The 12,497-nt window shown below is 39.3% G+C and overlaps 1 pseudogene across 1 annotated transcript; it reads right to left on the bottom strand.

Annotated features, from left to right (window-relative positions):
• Positions 1 to 647: 647 nt before the first annotated feature.
• Positions 648 to 1,968, bottom strand: LOC308433543 (COP9 signalosome complex subunit 2-like; annotated as a pseudogene). The gene has a single exon. The product of its transcript is annotated as a COP9 signalosome complex subunit 2-like (transcript).
• Positions 1,969 to 12,497: the final 10,529 nt, after the last annotated feature.

The following is a 12,497-nucleotide window of genomic DNA, read 5'->3' as shown; positions in this document are numbered from 1 at the left end:
ACTAAAACCAAAAGAGCAACCCCGGATGTAATAAAAACACATCAAGAACCAAGCTACAGTATGTGAGCTGCACTGTTTATTTTGCCGCTTGGGCCCTAGGTGACAGCGAGCCACTGAGAGCACGGGCCCTCTGACCTCCACTAGCTGCAAGCACAGAAAGAGACAGACTCGGTGTTGGAGAATTGACACTTTACAAAATGCAGCAAACATTTTCATTTATATACGAGAAAAGGAAGTGTTCAAAAGGGTATAAATTTCAAGTTATTGCAGATTATTTGTGAGATAATTTCTGCAGGTACAACATGTTTAAATTTAACCAACAGTAGCGTGTCAGTGTATTTAAAATCATGACAAAAATCTTCTCTGGTCATGTTGCCCAAGACAAATTACTATGGTGTTGTATGTTTAGGGCAAGATGTCAACACAGCATAAATCCCATGGTGTTTTGGTTTTCTTTGGAGATTACAGATGTTTTTCTTGGGATAAATGCAGCAGCAATACACAAACCAGTTGATCAAAAAAGCCCTTCTGCCATAACTTCAATCACTTTCAGGACACACCAACCCACAGGAGTTTTGCCTTTCCAGTCCTCAAGAATCACATCTCTGCACTGTTGCCTTAAGCATGTCTGCAAAGCTTGTTCTCTGTTAAGCCAGTTTACTGACCACAGACTGGTTCAGAGAATTTAGTTGGTTAGTCCATTTATCTAGTGCAGTATACTGGGTACCACCCCTCTTCTGATGATCCAGTTCATGGAGCTGGTTGACTTGATTAATTCCGCCATGAATAGCGTTATCCAGAATGCACTGCACCATCATGCTTCCCACATCAGCCACGTCTATGTTTAGCTCCTTAGAAATAAAAGGAGTGTGTATTCTTGTGTAAGGCTTAATTAACTTTATGAGGACTTGTGTTCTGAATGGATCATCCACGATATTGCTGTGATTTGTTTTCAGAATCTTTTCAAATTCGGTGATGTCATTATTTCTGATAGGCACTTACTAAATTTGTCATTGCTAGAATTTCTGGATCATTTTTATATGGCTTGGCCTCTTGTGAGTCAAATGGATTTATTCCTGATTTCATTAGCATATTTGTTCCTGATTTCATTAGCAAATATTTTAAACACATGGTTCATCTTGGGCTTCCTGATTCATCATAATTTTTGAAAGCTTCAAAAAAAATCAGTGTGTGCCTTTTCAAATTCACCTTCTCTCAAGTGCGTCTTACCACCACATTCTCTGATGACACCCCCGATCAGAGGGTGAGGGATGACAGACTTGATGTGAAGTGATCGTTCATAAAGTGATTTAAGCTTTTTGTTGTTCTTTCTGTGCTGTGTACATTTGGATTTCCAAAGCATAGATTTCTAATACCCTTTTTCAGGTCGTTTTCTCCATCATCAGTCTGACAAGACTGATGTAACTGGCGTAAAATTTTTTGAAGCTTTTCTTATTCTTCTTGTTCTAAATACAATTTCCCAAGCTTTGTGTTTGTCTTAAACCACAGTCTGTCATTCTTAGCATCTTTCAAAACTTCCAGTATTGTTCTATAAAACTCCTGCAGTGAATTCATCTGACATAAAAAATCAGAATTCTATTTAGAAGTGGAGATGTAATCAAGGATAGAATCAATGGACTTTTCAGAATAGCTCCTGGTGACTGCACTCCGAATATAGGTCAATAGTTTCTTATATCTGTTCATAATTTCTGGAAAGTTTGTCAACTTGAAGTCAATCTTGATCATCTGTCTTAACACTTTGAATCCCCATTCTTCCTTCTCACCTTCAAGCTCCAAAACCTCTTGGAAGCTGCTTAGTGCTGCTTTTCTGTCATCTTCATTCAGTGCTTTGGAATCGTAGTACTGATTTTCCAAATCCACGTTGGGCTCAGAGTTACTGTCTTCAGAGTACTCCAGGTCATAGTCCTCCTCCTCATCGCACATGAAATCATCCTCCATGTCAGACATTTTGGATGGAGGGGGGAAGGGGAGAGCGGTTGTTTTCTTTTAGATAACAGTTATTCTTTTATTTTTATCAGAAGTACATTATGTATAACTTTCATTTTGCTAAGTACTAAAAAGATGTACTTGTGGGTCACAACCTAATGAATACTACTTCATTAAAGTCATTTGTAATGGAAAGTGGTTTCTTTTTGTTGATTTGTGCCAGAAGTAAACATAGTGACTAAGCAACAGTTTGCTTGCCTTGGTGTTTGCTCTAGCTCAGCTTCACCTACTGGTGAAGTGGCTGATTGGAGGGCTGTAGACCTCAGTCGCTCTGGAGCCCTGTGTTCTTACATGAGCAGATCAGAACCCATTTCAGGGACTGGGCAGATCGCTCAGTTGGTAACTCACTTGCCATCAAGCACAAGGACTTGAGCTGAGATCCCGTGTAAGAAGCTGGGTACTCTCATGCTGGGAAGTAGCTACTAGACAGGTGCATCCTGGGACTTACTGGGGCTTGCTGGCCAACTAGTCTTGAGCTCCAGGTTCTGTAAGAGACCCTGGGTCAAGAAATAATGTGGAGGAATAGAGACCACCTGCCATTGACTTCTGACCTCCATACATGAACAGGTACACACGTTTGCACATACACTATATAGTCCACAAAATTCTGATTTGCTATAAATGGTCATATTTTCCACCCATCAGAAACAGATGACCCGGCTAGAGAGATGGTTAAGAACACTATTGCTCTCCCAGAGGACCTGAATTTAATCCCTAGCACCCACATGGAGACATAACTGTAACTCCATTTCCAGAGGATCCAATGCTTTCTTCTGTCCTCTACAGACACCAGGCATGCTCACTGTGTACAGACAGAAGCAAACAAAACACCCATACACTTAACATTATTTAAAAAAACACCACTTGTTGTTCTTACAGAGGACCTTGGTTTGCTTTCCAGAATCCCCACGGAGACTCCCAACCACCTGTAACTCTAGTTTTTAGGAGATTCAGTACAATCTTCTAGACTTTGAGAGTCTCAGGCATTCATAGGGTGCCCATACATGCATGCTGGCAACATACTCATATACATAAAATAAATCTAAAAGAAAAGAATCAGAGATCTGAACCCAGCATTATGGCCTGTATTCCCAACATTTGGAGGCAGAGACAGGAGAGTTAGGATTTTAAGGCCAGTTTCAGATAGAGTTTGTAGTGTCTGGGTTACATGAAACCCTGTTTTCAAAATAAAAATGGAGAATGTCTTAGTTAGGGTTTTACTGCTGTGAACAGTCACCACAGTAACTCTTATAAAGGACAACACTTAATTGGGGCAGGCTTACAGGTTCAGAGGTTCAGTCCATTAACATCAAAGTGGAAGCAGAGCAGCGTCCCGCCAGGCATAGTGATGGAGGAGCTAAGGATTGTACATCTTGTTCCTAAGGCAAACAGGACAAGACTGATTCCCATGTGGTTAGGAGGAGGGTCTCATTGCTCGCTCCCACAGTGACACACATCCTCCCACAAGGCCACACCCTACTCCAACAATGCCACACCTCCTAATACTGCCACTTCCTGGGCCAAGCATATTCAAACCACCACAGAGAATTAACCTCAAAGACTATTTACTCTTTTAAGAAAAAACTGGGGCTTGAGTGGCTCAGTGGTTAAGAACACTCGCTAGGACCTAGACTCCATTCCCAGGATCAACACAGATGCTCACAACTATTGGTAAGTCCAGGCCCTGGAGGCTCTGGTGGCATCTTCTGACCCTACAATGGACAAAAATTACACTACTGTGTATGTGTGTGCTTGCATTTATCCCCAGGCATAATGCATGTCGAGGTCAGAGGTATGAGTTGGTTCTTGCCTTTCATCACATGGGTCCTGGGGATTGCACACAAGTACTTAACCTTAGTGACAAACACACTTATCCACTGAGTCATCTTGTAAGCTCAAAAAATACTTTATCTGAAACAATCATCGATTGCCATCTATGATGCTCTTCCTGCTTGTCAACCTGACTGCATCTGGAATGAACTACAATCAAGAAATGGAGGGTACTGTCGTAACTAGTGAGATTTCAATGCATACTATCAAACCTTTAAAAAATCAAGTACTGACAGAAATATATTCATATAGCTTTATGCCAAAATGCCTTTAAAAATCTGAATGTGTATCTCTGTTTTTTAAAAATAAAGTTGTAAGAAAAAAAGAATAGTGTATCTTAATGTAAAGTTGTAATATGATTGAAGCTATGTTCAGGCAAGATGTGAGACCAGTGTTCTTTTTATAGGGATACATGCTGTAGCTCTTTACACCGAGCATTTAAGTAGAAATTTAACTTTCAATGTCTATCTATAGGTACTAAGAACAGACTATCATGGTACATACACATAATGGTGTTGTTTGTTTGTTTGCCTAATAAAGAATTGCTTCGGCATGGAGAAATTTAAAAAAAGAAACAAAGAAAGGGAGGGTACACCTGTGATACAGATTTTGGGAATGGAAGATACAGGTTTCTGACTCAGATGTTGCCATGGAGATCTTGAGGGATGATGGCCATGAAAAGCTTAGGCCCAGGAAAGGTAGTACATGCCTTAAATCCTAGGAGACTGGGGCAAGCAGATCTGGGACAGCCTGGGACAAAGCAAGTTTCAAATCTAGACATGGTGGTACACACCTTTTATCTGGGCCATACTTTCTGCTAGAGACCTACATAAGGACATTGGAAAAAGGAAGACTCAGTCTTCCTCGCCTGCTTGCACTTACTTGCCAGCACATCTGTTGGAACCTACTTCTTCGGATTCCAGCTTACACAGAAGACCAGCTGAGACGACTAGCCTCCTCATGAGACTGAACAATACTAGATTCTGTCCCACTCACAGCTGCCCATTGCTGGGTTAGTTAGATTACAGACTGTAAGTCATCACAATGAATACCCTTAATATAGAGAGCCATTCCATAAGTTCTGTGATTCTAGAGATCCCTAACTAATACACCATCTAACCTCTAAGGAATTTCCACTGGAATGACCCAAAGCTCCTGCTCCGCTACAACCAATCAGTCATTTTCTTTGGTATGGTTCCTTGCTCCTTCTTGCCAGTAGGGTAGAGATTTAAATGACTCATTATCTGGCTCAGCCCAATTGTTGAATCATTGTTCAGAAAAACAAATCCTAATGTGCCCCATTTTAGTACACCATTGCTTTTGCATTAATAGTTAAATTAATATAGTGAAGAAACCCCCAACAGTGTCTTAGGTTATTTACAAAAGAGCTTTGATTTTATGGGCACCATTAAACAGTCTGCAGATTGCACTGGGAATCATCGCTTGAGTGGCTTCCTGTTTTGATTAATGAATACATTCATTTTCTTCAAGAGAAATAAAAATCTCCCATTACACTTATGGTTATGTTTATGAGGTTGTTTCACACAAACACAACATAAATAGTTTACTGTGGAAGATACATCATTGTCATCGTTTATTGATATCAGAGCATCTTTAAAAAATGATGTTTGTGGTGATGAGTATTAGTTCTAATGAGGTGATATCCTAGTTATTCTTTATTTTTCATTTCCTTCAATGCTTTGCAGTTTAAAGTTTAATATACCATGTATCTTAAAAATTTCATTTCCCTGACAACTGAGGAATTGAAATTGCTACTTACAAGCTTAAAGTTTATGGTTACATAATAAACTTCATTCATAAAGTTCTATTCCAGGACATAATGGCTGCTTATCTCTGCTCATAAAAGAAATATTAGCTTATTTGAAATAATAACTTATTTGAATGTAGGCAAAATAAATTAGCCTTACTTGTGGAGGTTCAGGATAATTTATGACTAGTAATCTTTTGAGGCTCAAACTTTGTTGCTACAAATTATATACATCTTGCACATAGGAAAAATAACTTGCCTTCACAATGACTTGTTTTTATTAATTCATTTAATACACACTCAGAGTGCCTGCCCAGCCATTGTAAAGGACTAGGGTATCACATGGTAGATGGGCCTTATTTAGTTGGCAGCCTACAAAGTTCTACAGATGCTTACAAAAGCAAGGGAGAGTTGTGTGACAATTGGAGGAAGGTATGAAGAGTTAGAGATTTCAGGACTGTGTTCTGAGATCACTCACTGCACTGTGGCTGGCGATGTTGAAAATGACAGGGTTGGAATAAACAGATTGTGGAAGTCATGCTAACATTTTATTAAACTAGTATTCTTTTGTGCTGGAGAACCTTGCCTATGCTAAGCAACCACAGATTATAGCTTCATTTTATTAATAAATTTGTCTTTTACTCTAAGGACAATGGAAGCATTAGACCATCATTATCATTTAAGATATACATATAAATGAAACCGTAGATGGAGGCTGGAGTCTAATACCAGGGCTCAGGAGGAACGTTATCAAAGACTTTTCATTCCTGAGTGGACAAGAAAGCTCAGTAGGAAAAGGTATTTTCTACTGTTTGGGACTTGAGTTCCATCCTCAGCACTCACGATGGAGAAGAGTGGACCTGCAGGGTGTTCTCTGATCTCCACGTGCACACGATGCCATGCTTATCCCACTCCCACAATAAATAAGCACATGTCAAAATGAAAGATTTTTCACTTGGTAGCGCACATTTTTAAAAGCAGCACCTGGGAGGCAGAGGCAGATGGGTCTCTGAGTTCTAGGGTTACATACATAGAGACTCTGGCAAAAATCAACCATTCAACCAAGTATTTCTTTTAACTTTATATACTTTAAACATACAATAAATGATGTGCTACTAATTTATAGTATAGATTAGGACCTGTAAAAAATAAAAATAAATTGGACACATAGTAGTTACGTAGCATTTGGAACCCTTACTCAGTAAACAAGGCTAGCCTAGTTAGTGGAGTCTGTGTTTGAGAGTACGCACTTAAAACATTTCCCCCAGCTTTTGAGTTTTCTGGCATCTTTTTGGGTGCTTTATACTGGATTCTTCAAGTATACACAGTATACAGAGAAAATGGGCAACTGTGGAACTTTCATCATGTACATCAAGTACATTGCCAATATAAATAAAAATAGTAGGCAAGACAGGTGCTTAGGCCATCTGCCACCAGGAACAGCTGAGATCCAGGGACTAAGGCCTGGTGAGACTGCTCTTCGAGTAGCAGGGGCACAGAGAGGTCTGTGCTGAGCGCTCGGAAAGTGTGCCCCCCCCATTGGTTGAAGAGAACAGGAACCCTGCCTTAGGAGCCCTGTTTCCACCCGGTGGGCCTGTGCATGCAGAACAGGCACTCAGGCCATCTGCCACCAGGAACAGCTGAGATCCAGGGACACAGGCCAGGTACACAGGAGAGACGGGAACCAATCACTGACAACAAGATGGCTAGAGGAAAGCGAAAGAACTTACCCCAGGGAAACCAAGACAACCTGGCAACACCAGTACCCAACTCTCCTATCACAGCAAACAGCTGAATGCCAAACACTCCAGAAAAAGAAGACTCAGACCCAAAATCATACCTCAAGATGATGATAGAGATCCTTAAACAAGAACGAGAGGAAAAGCAAAAAAAGATTCAGAAGCTTTTAAAGAGGAAACAAGAAAAACACTCAAAGAAATCAAAGAACAGAGGAAAACAGAACCAAAGAGAAGAAGGAATTAAAGAAGGGATTTAAAATAAAAATGGAAACAATAAAGAAAACACTGAAAGAGATAACCCTGGAGGTAGAAAACCTAAAAACGAAATCAGGAGTCACAGATGCAAGCATCTTCAACAGACTACAAAAGAAAGGAGAGAAAATCTCGAGGGCCGAAGACAACATTGAAAACAGAGACAAAACAGAGAAGATGCAAAAAACAAAAGCTCCTAACCCAAAATGTCCAGGAGATCCAGGACACAATGAGAAGATCAAACCTAAGGATAATAGGAATAGAGAGGGCAAAGAATATCAACTAAGAGGCACAGTAAATATCTTCAACAAAATCATAGAAGAAAGCTTCCCTACCCTAAGAATGAGATGACCATGAGCATTAAAGAAGCCTTCAGAACTCCAAATAGAGTAGACCAGAAAAGAAATTCCTCCCAACACATAGTAGTCAAAACGCCAAGTGCCCAAAGCAAAGAAAGAATACTAAAAGCAGTAAGGGAAAAAGGTCAGGTAACATATAAAGCCAGGCCAATCAGAATCACACCCGATTTCTCAACAGAGACTATGAAAGCTAGAAGATCCTGGACAGACATCATGCAAACTCTAAGAGAACACAAGTGTCAGCTCAAGCTGCTATACCCAGCAAAACTATCAATCATTATAGATGGAGAGATGAAGATATTTCAAGACAAATCAAAATTTACACAATATCTGACCACAAACCCAGCACTACAACGAATTATAGGTGGAAAACCCAATACAATGAGGGAAAATACAGCCTCGTAATAACAAGAAAACTCCGAAACAAGAAAACTAAAAGAAGAAAAAGACACAGACACAACTCAACCCACAAAAGCAATAATGGCAGGAAACAGAAACAACTATTCCTTGATATCTATTAACATAAATGGACTCAACTCCCCAATAAAGAGACATAGGCTATCAGACTGGATACATAAACAAAATCCAGCCTTTTGCTGCATACAGGAAACTCATCTCAGAGACAAAGATAGACACTATCTCAGAGTAAAAGGGTGGGAAAAAAACTTCCAAGCAAACAGCCCCAAGAAGCAAGCTGGAGTCACTATTCTAATATCGAATAAAGTAAATTTCCAACCAAAAGTTATCAAAAAAGATAAGGAAGGACACTTTTTACTCATTACCGGGGAAATCTGTCAGGAGGAACTCTCAATTCTTAACATATATGCTCCAAATAAAAAAGCACCCACATTCATAAAAGAAACCCTACTAAAGCTCAAAAAATACATTCCACCCCACACAATAATAGTGGGAGACTTTAATACCCCACTCTCACCAATGGACAGATCAGGGAAACAGAAACTGAACAAGGACACTGCAAAACTAGCAGAGACTTTGAACCAACTAGAATTAATAGATACATACAGAACATATCATCCTAAAGTAAAAGAATACACCTTCTTCTCAGCACCCAATGGCACCTTCTCGAAAATTGACCACATAATTGGACACAGAACAAGCCTCAATCGATATAAGAAGATTGAAATACTCCCATGCATCCTCTCAGATCACCATGGTCTACGGCTGGTCTTTAACAACAACAAAGACAACAAAAAGCCTATGTACACATGGAAACTAAACAACGCTCTGTTAAACGATAGCAGGGTCAAAGAAGAAATAAAGAAAGAAATTAAGGACTTTCTAGAATTCAACGAAACAAAAACACAACATACCCAAACCTATAAGATGCAATGAAAGCAGTACTGAGAGGAAAACTCATAGCCCTAAGTGCTTCCAAAAAGAAACTGGAGAGAGCTTACATCAGCAACCTGACAGCACAGCTAAAAGCCCTAGAACAAAAGGAAGCAGATATACCTAAGAAGAGTAGACGGCAAGAAATAATCAAAATTAGGGCAGAAATAGACCAAATAGAAACAAAAAGAACCATTGAAAAAATCAACAAAACCAAGAGTTGGTTCTTTGAGAAAATCAACAAGATTGATAAACCCCTAGCCAGACTAACTAGAGGGCAAAGAGAGAGTATACAAATTAACAAAATCAGAAAGGAAAGTGGAGACATAACAACTGAAACTGAGGAAATTCAAGAAATCATCAGATCCTACTACAAAAACTTAAACTCCACAAAATTGGAAAATCTGGAGGAAATGGACGAATTCCTAGACAGATACAAGATCCCAAAGTTAAACCAGGACCAAATAAACTATCTAAATAACCCTATAACACCTAAAGAAATAGAAGAAGTCATCAAAAGCCTCCCAACCAAAAAAAGCCCAGGTCCAGACGGGTTCAGTGCAGAATTTTATCAGACATTTATTGCGGATATAACACCAATACTCTCCAAACTATTCCAAAAGATAGAATCAGATGGAATGCTACCCAACTCATGTTTTGAGGCTACAATAACCCTAATACCTAAACTACACAAAGACCCTATAAGGAAAGAACTTCAGACCAATCTCACTTATGAACATTGACGCAAAAATACTCAACAAAATCCTTGCAAACCGAATCCAAGAACACATCAAAACGATCATTCATCATGACCAAGTAGGCTTCATCCCTGGGATGCAGGGATGGTTTAATATAAGGAAATCCATCAATGTAATCCACCATATAAACAAACTCAAAGAACAAAATCACATGGCCATCTCACTAGATGCTGAGAAAGCATTTGACAAAATTCAACACCACTTCATGTTAAAAGTCCTGGAAAGAACAGGAATCCAAGGTCCATACTTAAACATAATAAAAGCAATATACAGCAAACCAACAGCCAACATCAAACTTAACGGTGGGAAACTTGAAGCAATCCCACTAAAATCAGGGACTCGACAAGGCTGCCCACTCTCCCCCTACCTATTCAACATAGTACTGGAAGTCCTGGCTGGAGCAATTAGACAGCAAAAGGAGATCAAGGGGATACAAATCAGAAAGGAAGAGATAAAAACATCATTCTTTGCCGATGACAAGATAGTGTACTTAAGTGACCCCAAAAACTCCACCAGAGAACTCCTACAGCTGATAAACAAGTTCAGCAAAGTGGCTGGATACAAAATCAACTCAAACAAATCAGTAGCCTTCCTATAGTCAAAGGACAAACATGTGGAGAAAGACTTTAGGGAAAAGGTACCCTTCACAATTGTCACAAAAACTATGAAATACGTTGGTGTGACTCTAACTAAGCAAGTGAAGGACCTGTACGACAAGAACTTCAAACCTCTAAAGAAGGAAATTGAGGAGGATCTCAGAAAATGGAAAGATCTCCCATGCTCATGGATTGGAAAGATCAATATTTTAAAAATGGCCATCCTACCAAAAGCAATCTACAGATTCAACGCAATCCCCATCAAAATTCCAACACAGTTCTTCATGGAATTGGAAAGATCAATGTGAAATTTCATATGAAATAACAAAAGACCTAGAATAGCGAAATCCATCCTCAACAAAAAGAAAGCATCTGCGGGAATCACTATCCCTGACCTCAAGCTATATTACAAGGCAATTGTGCTGAAAACTGCATGGTACTGGTACAGAAATAGGCATGTGGATCAATGGAATAGAATAGAAGATCCAGAAATGAGCCCTCACATATATGGTCACCTGATTTTTGACAAAGGAGCCGTAAACATTCAATGGAAAAAGGACAGCCTATTCAACAAATGGTGCTGGTCCAACTGGCACTCAACATGCAAAAGAATGAAAATAGACCCATTCTTATCTCCTTGTACAAAGCTCAAGTGTAAGTGGATTAAAGATCTCCACATTAAACCAGATACACTGAAACTATTAGATAAGAAAGTAGGGAAAACTTTAGAACATATAGGCAAAGGAGAAAATTTTCTGAACAAAACACCAATGGCTCAAGCTCTAAGGTCAAAGATTAACAAATGGGACTTAATGAGATTGCAAAGTTTCTGTAAGGCTAAGGACATTGTCAAGAAAACAAAATGGCAGCCAACAGAATGGGAAAAGATCTTTACCAACTCCACATCAGATAGAGGCCTAATATCTAAGGTATACAAAGAACTCAAAAAGCTAGACACCAGAGAATCAAACAACCCTATTAAAAAATGGGGTACAGAGCTAAACAAAACGTTCTCAGTTGAGGAATATCGAATGGCTGAGAAATATCTGAGGAAGTGCTAGACATCTTTAGCCATCAGGGAAATGCAAATCAAAACAACCCTGAGATTCCACCTCACACCAGTCAGATTGGCCAAGATCCAAAACTCAGACGACAACAGATGATAGCGAGGTTGGGAAGAAAGAGGAACACTTCTCCACTGTTGGAGGGGTTGCAAACTAATACAACCACTCTGGAAATCTGTCTGGCGATACCTCAGAAAATTGGACATAGTACTACCTGAAGACCCAATTATTCCACTTCTGGGTATATACCCCAGAGACACCTTAGCACACAACAAAGATATATGCACCACAATGTTCATAGCGGCTCTATTTATAATAGCCAGAAGCTGGAAAGAACCCAGATGTCCTTCAGAAGATGAATGGATACAAAAATTGTGGTACATATACACAATGGAATACTACTCAGCCACCAGAAACAATGACTTGACCAAATTCTTAAGAAAATGGCTGCATCTAGGGAATATCATTCTGAGTGAGATAACCCAGTCACAAAAGAACAGACATAATATGCAGTCACTGATAGTGGGATGCTAACCCCAGAGGCTCGCACTGCCCCAGAAACAACTCACAGACTATATGAAGTCCAAGAAATAAAGAAAACAAAACAAAAAAATATCTCTATACAACAAGAAAACTTTGACTATTTCCATGTTACATTTTGTTTTACATGTACTTTATGCTCATTGTAACTATTAAGTTTTCAATGCATACTAGCAAACCTTTAAAAAATCAAGTACTGACTAAAAAATATATTCATACAGTTTTATGTAAAAA

The sequence above is a fragment of the Micromys minutus genome, assembly GCF_963924665.1.
Source record: "Micromys minutus genome assembly, chromosome: 20".
In the NCBI taxonomy this organism is placed as follows: Eukaryota; Metazoa; Chordata; class Mammalia; order Rodentia; family Muridae; genus Micromys; species Micromys minutus.
The sequence above is the reverse complement of the archived record's forward strand: the minus strand, read 5'-3'. Positions and strand labels throughout refer to the sequence as shown.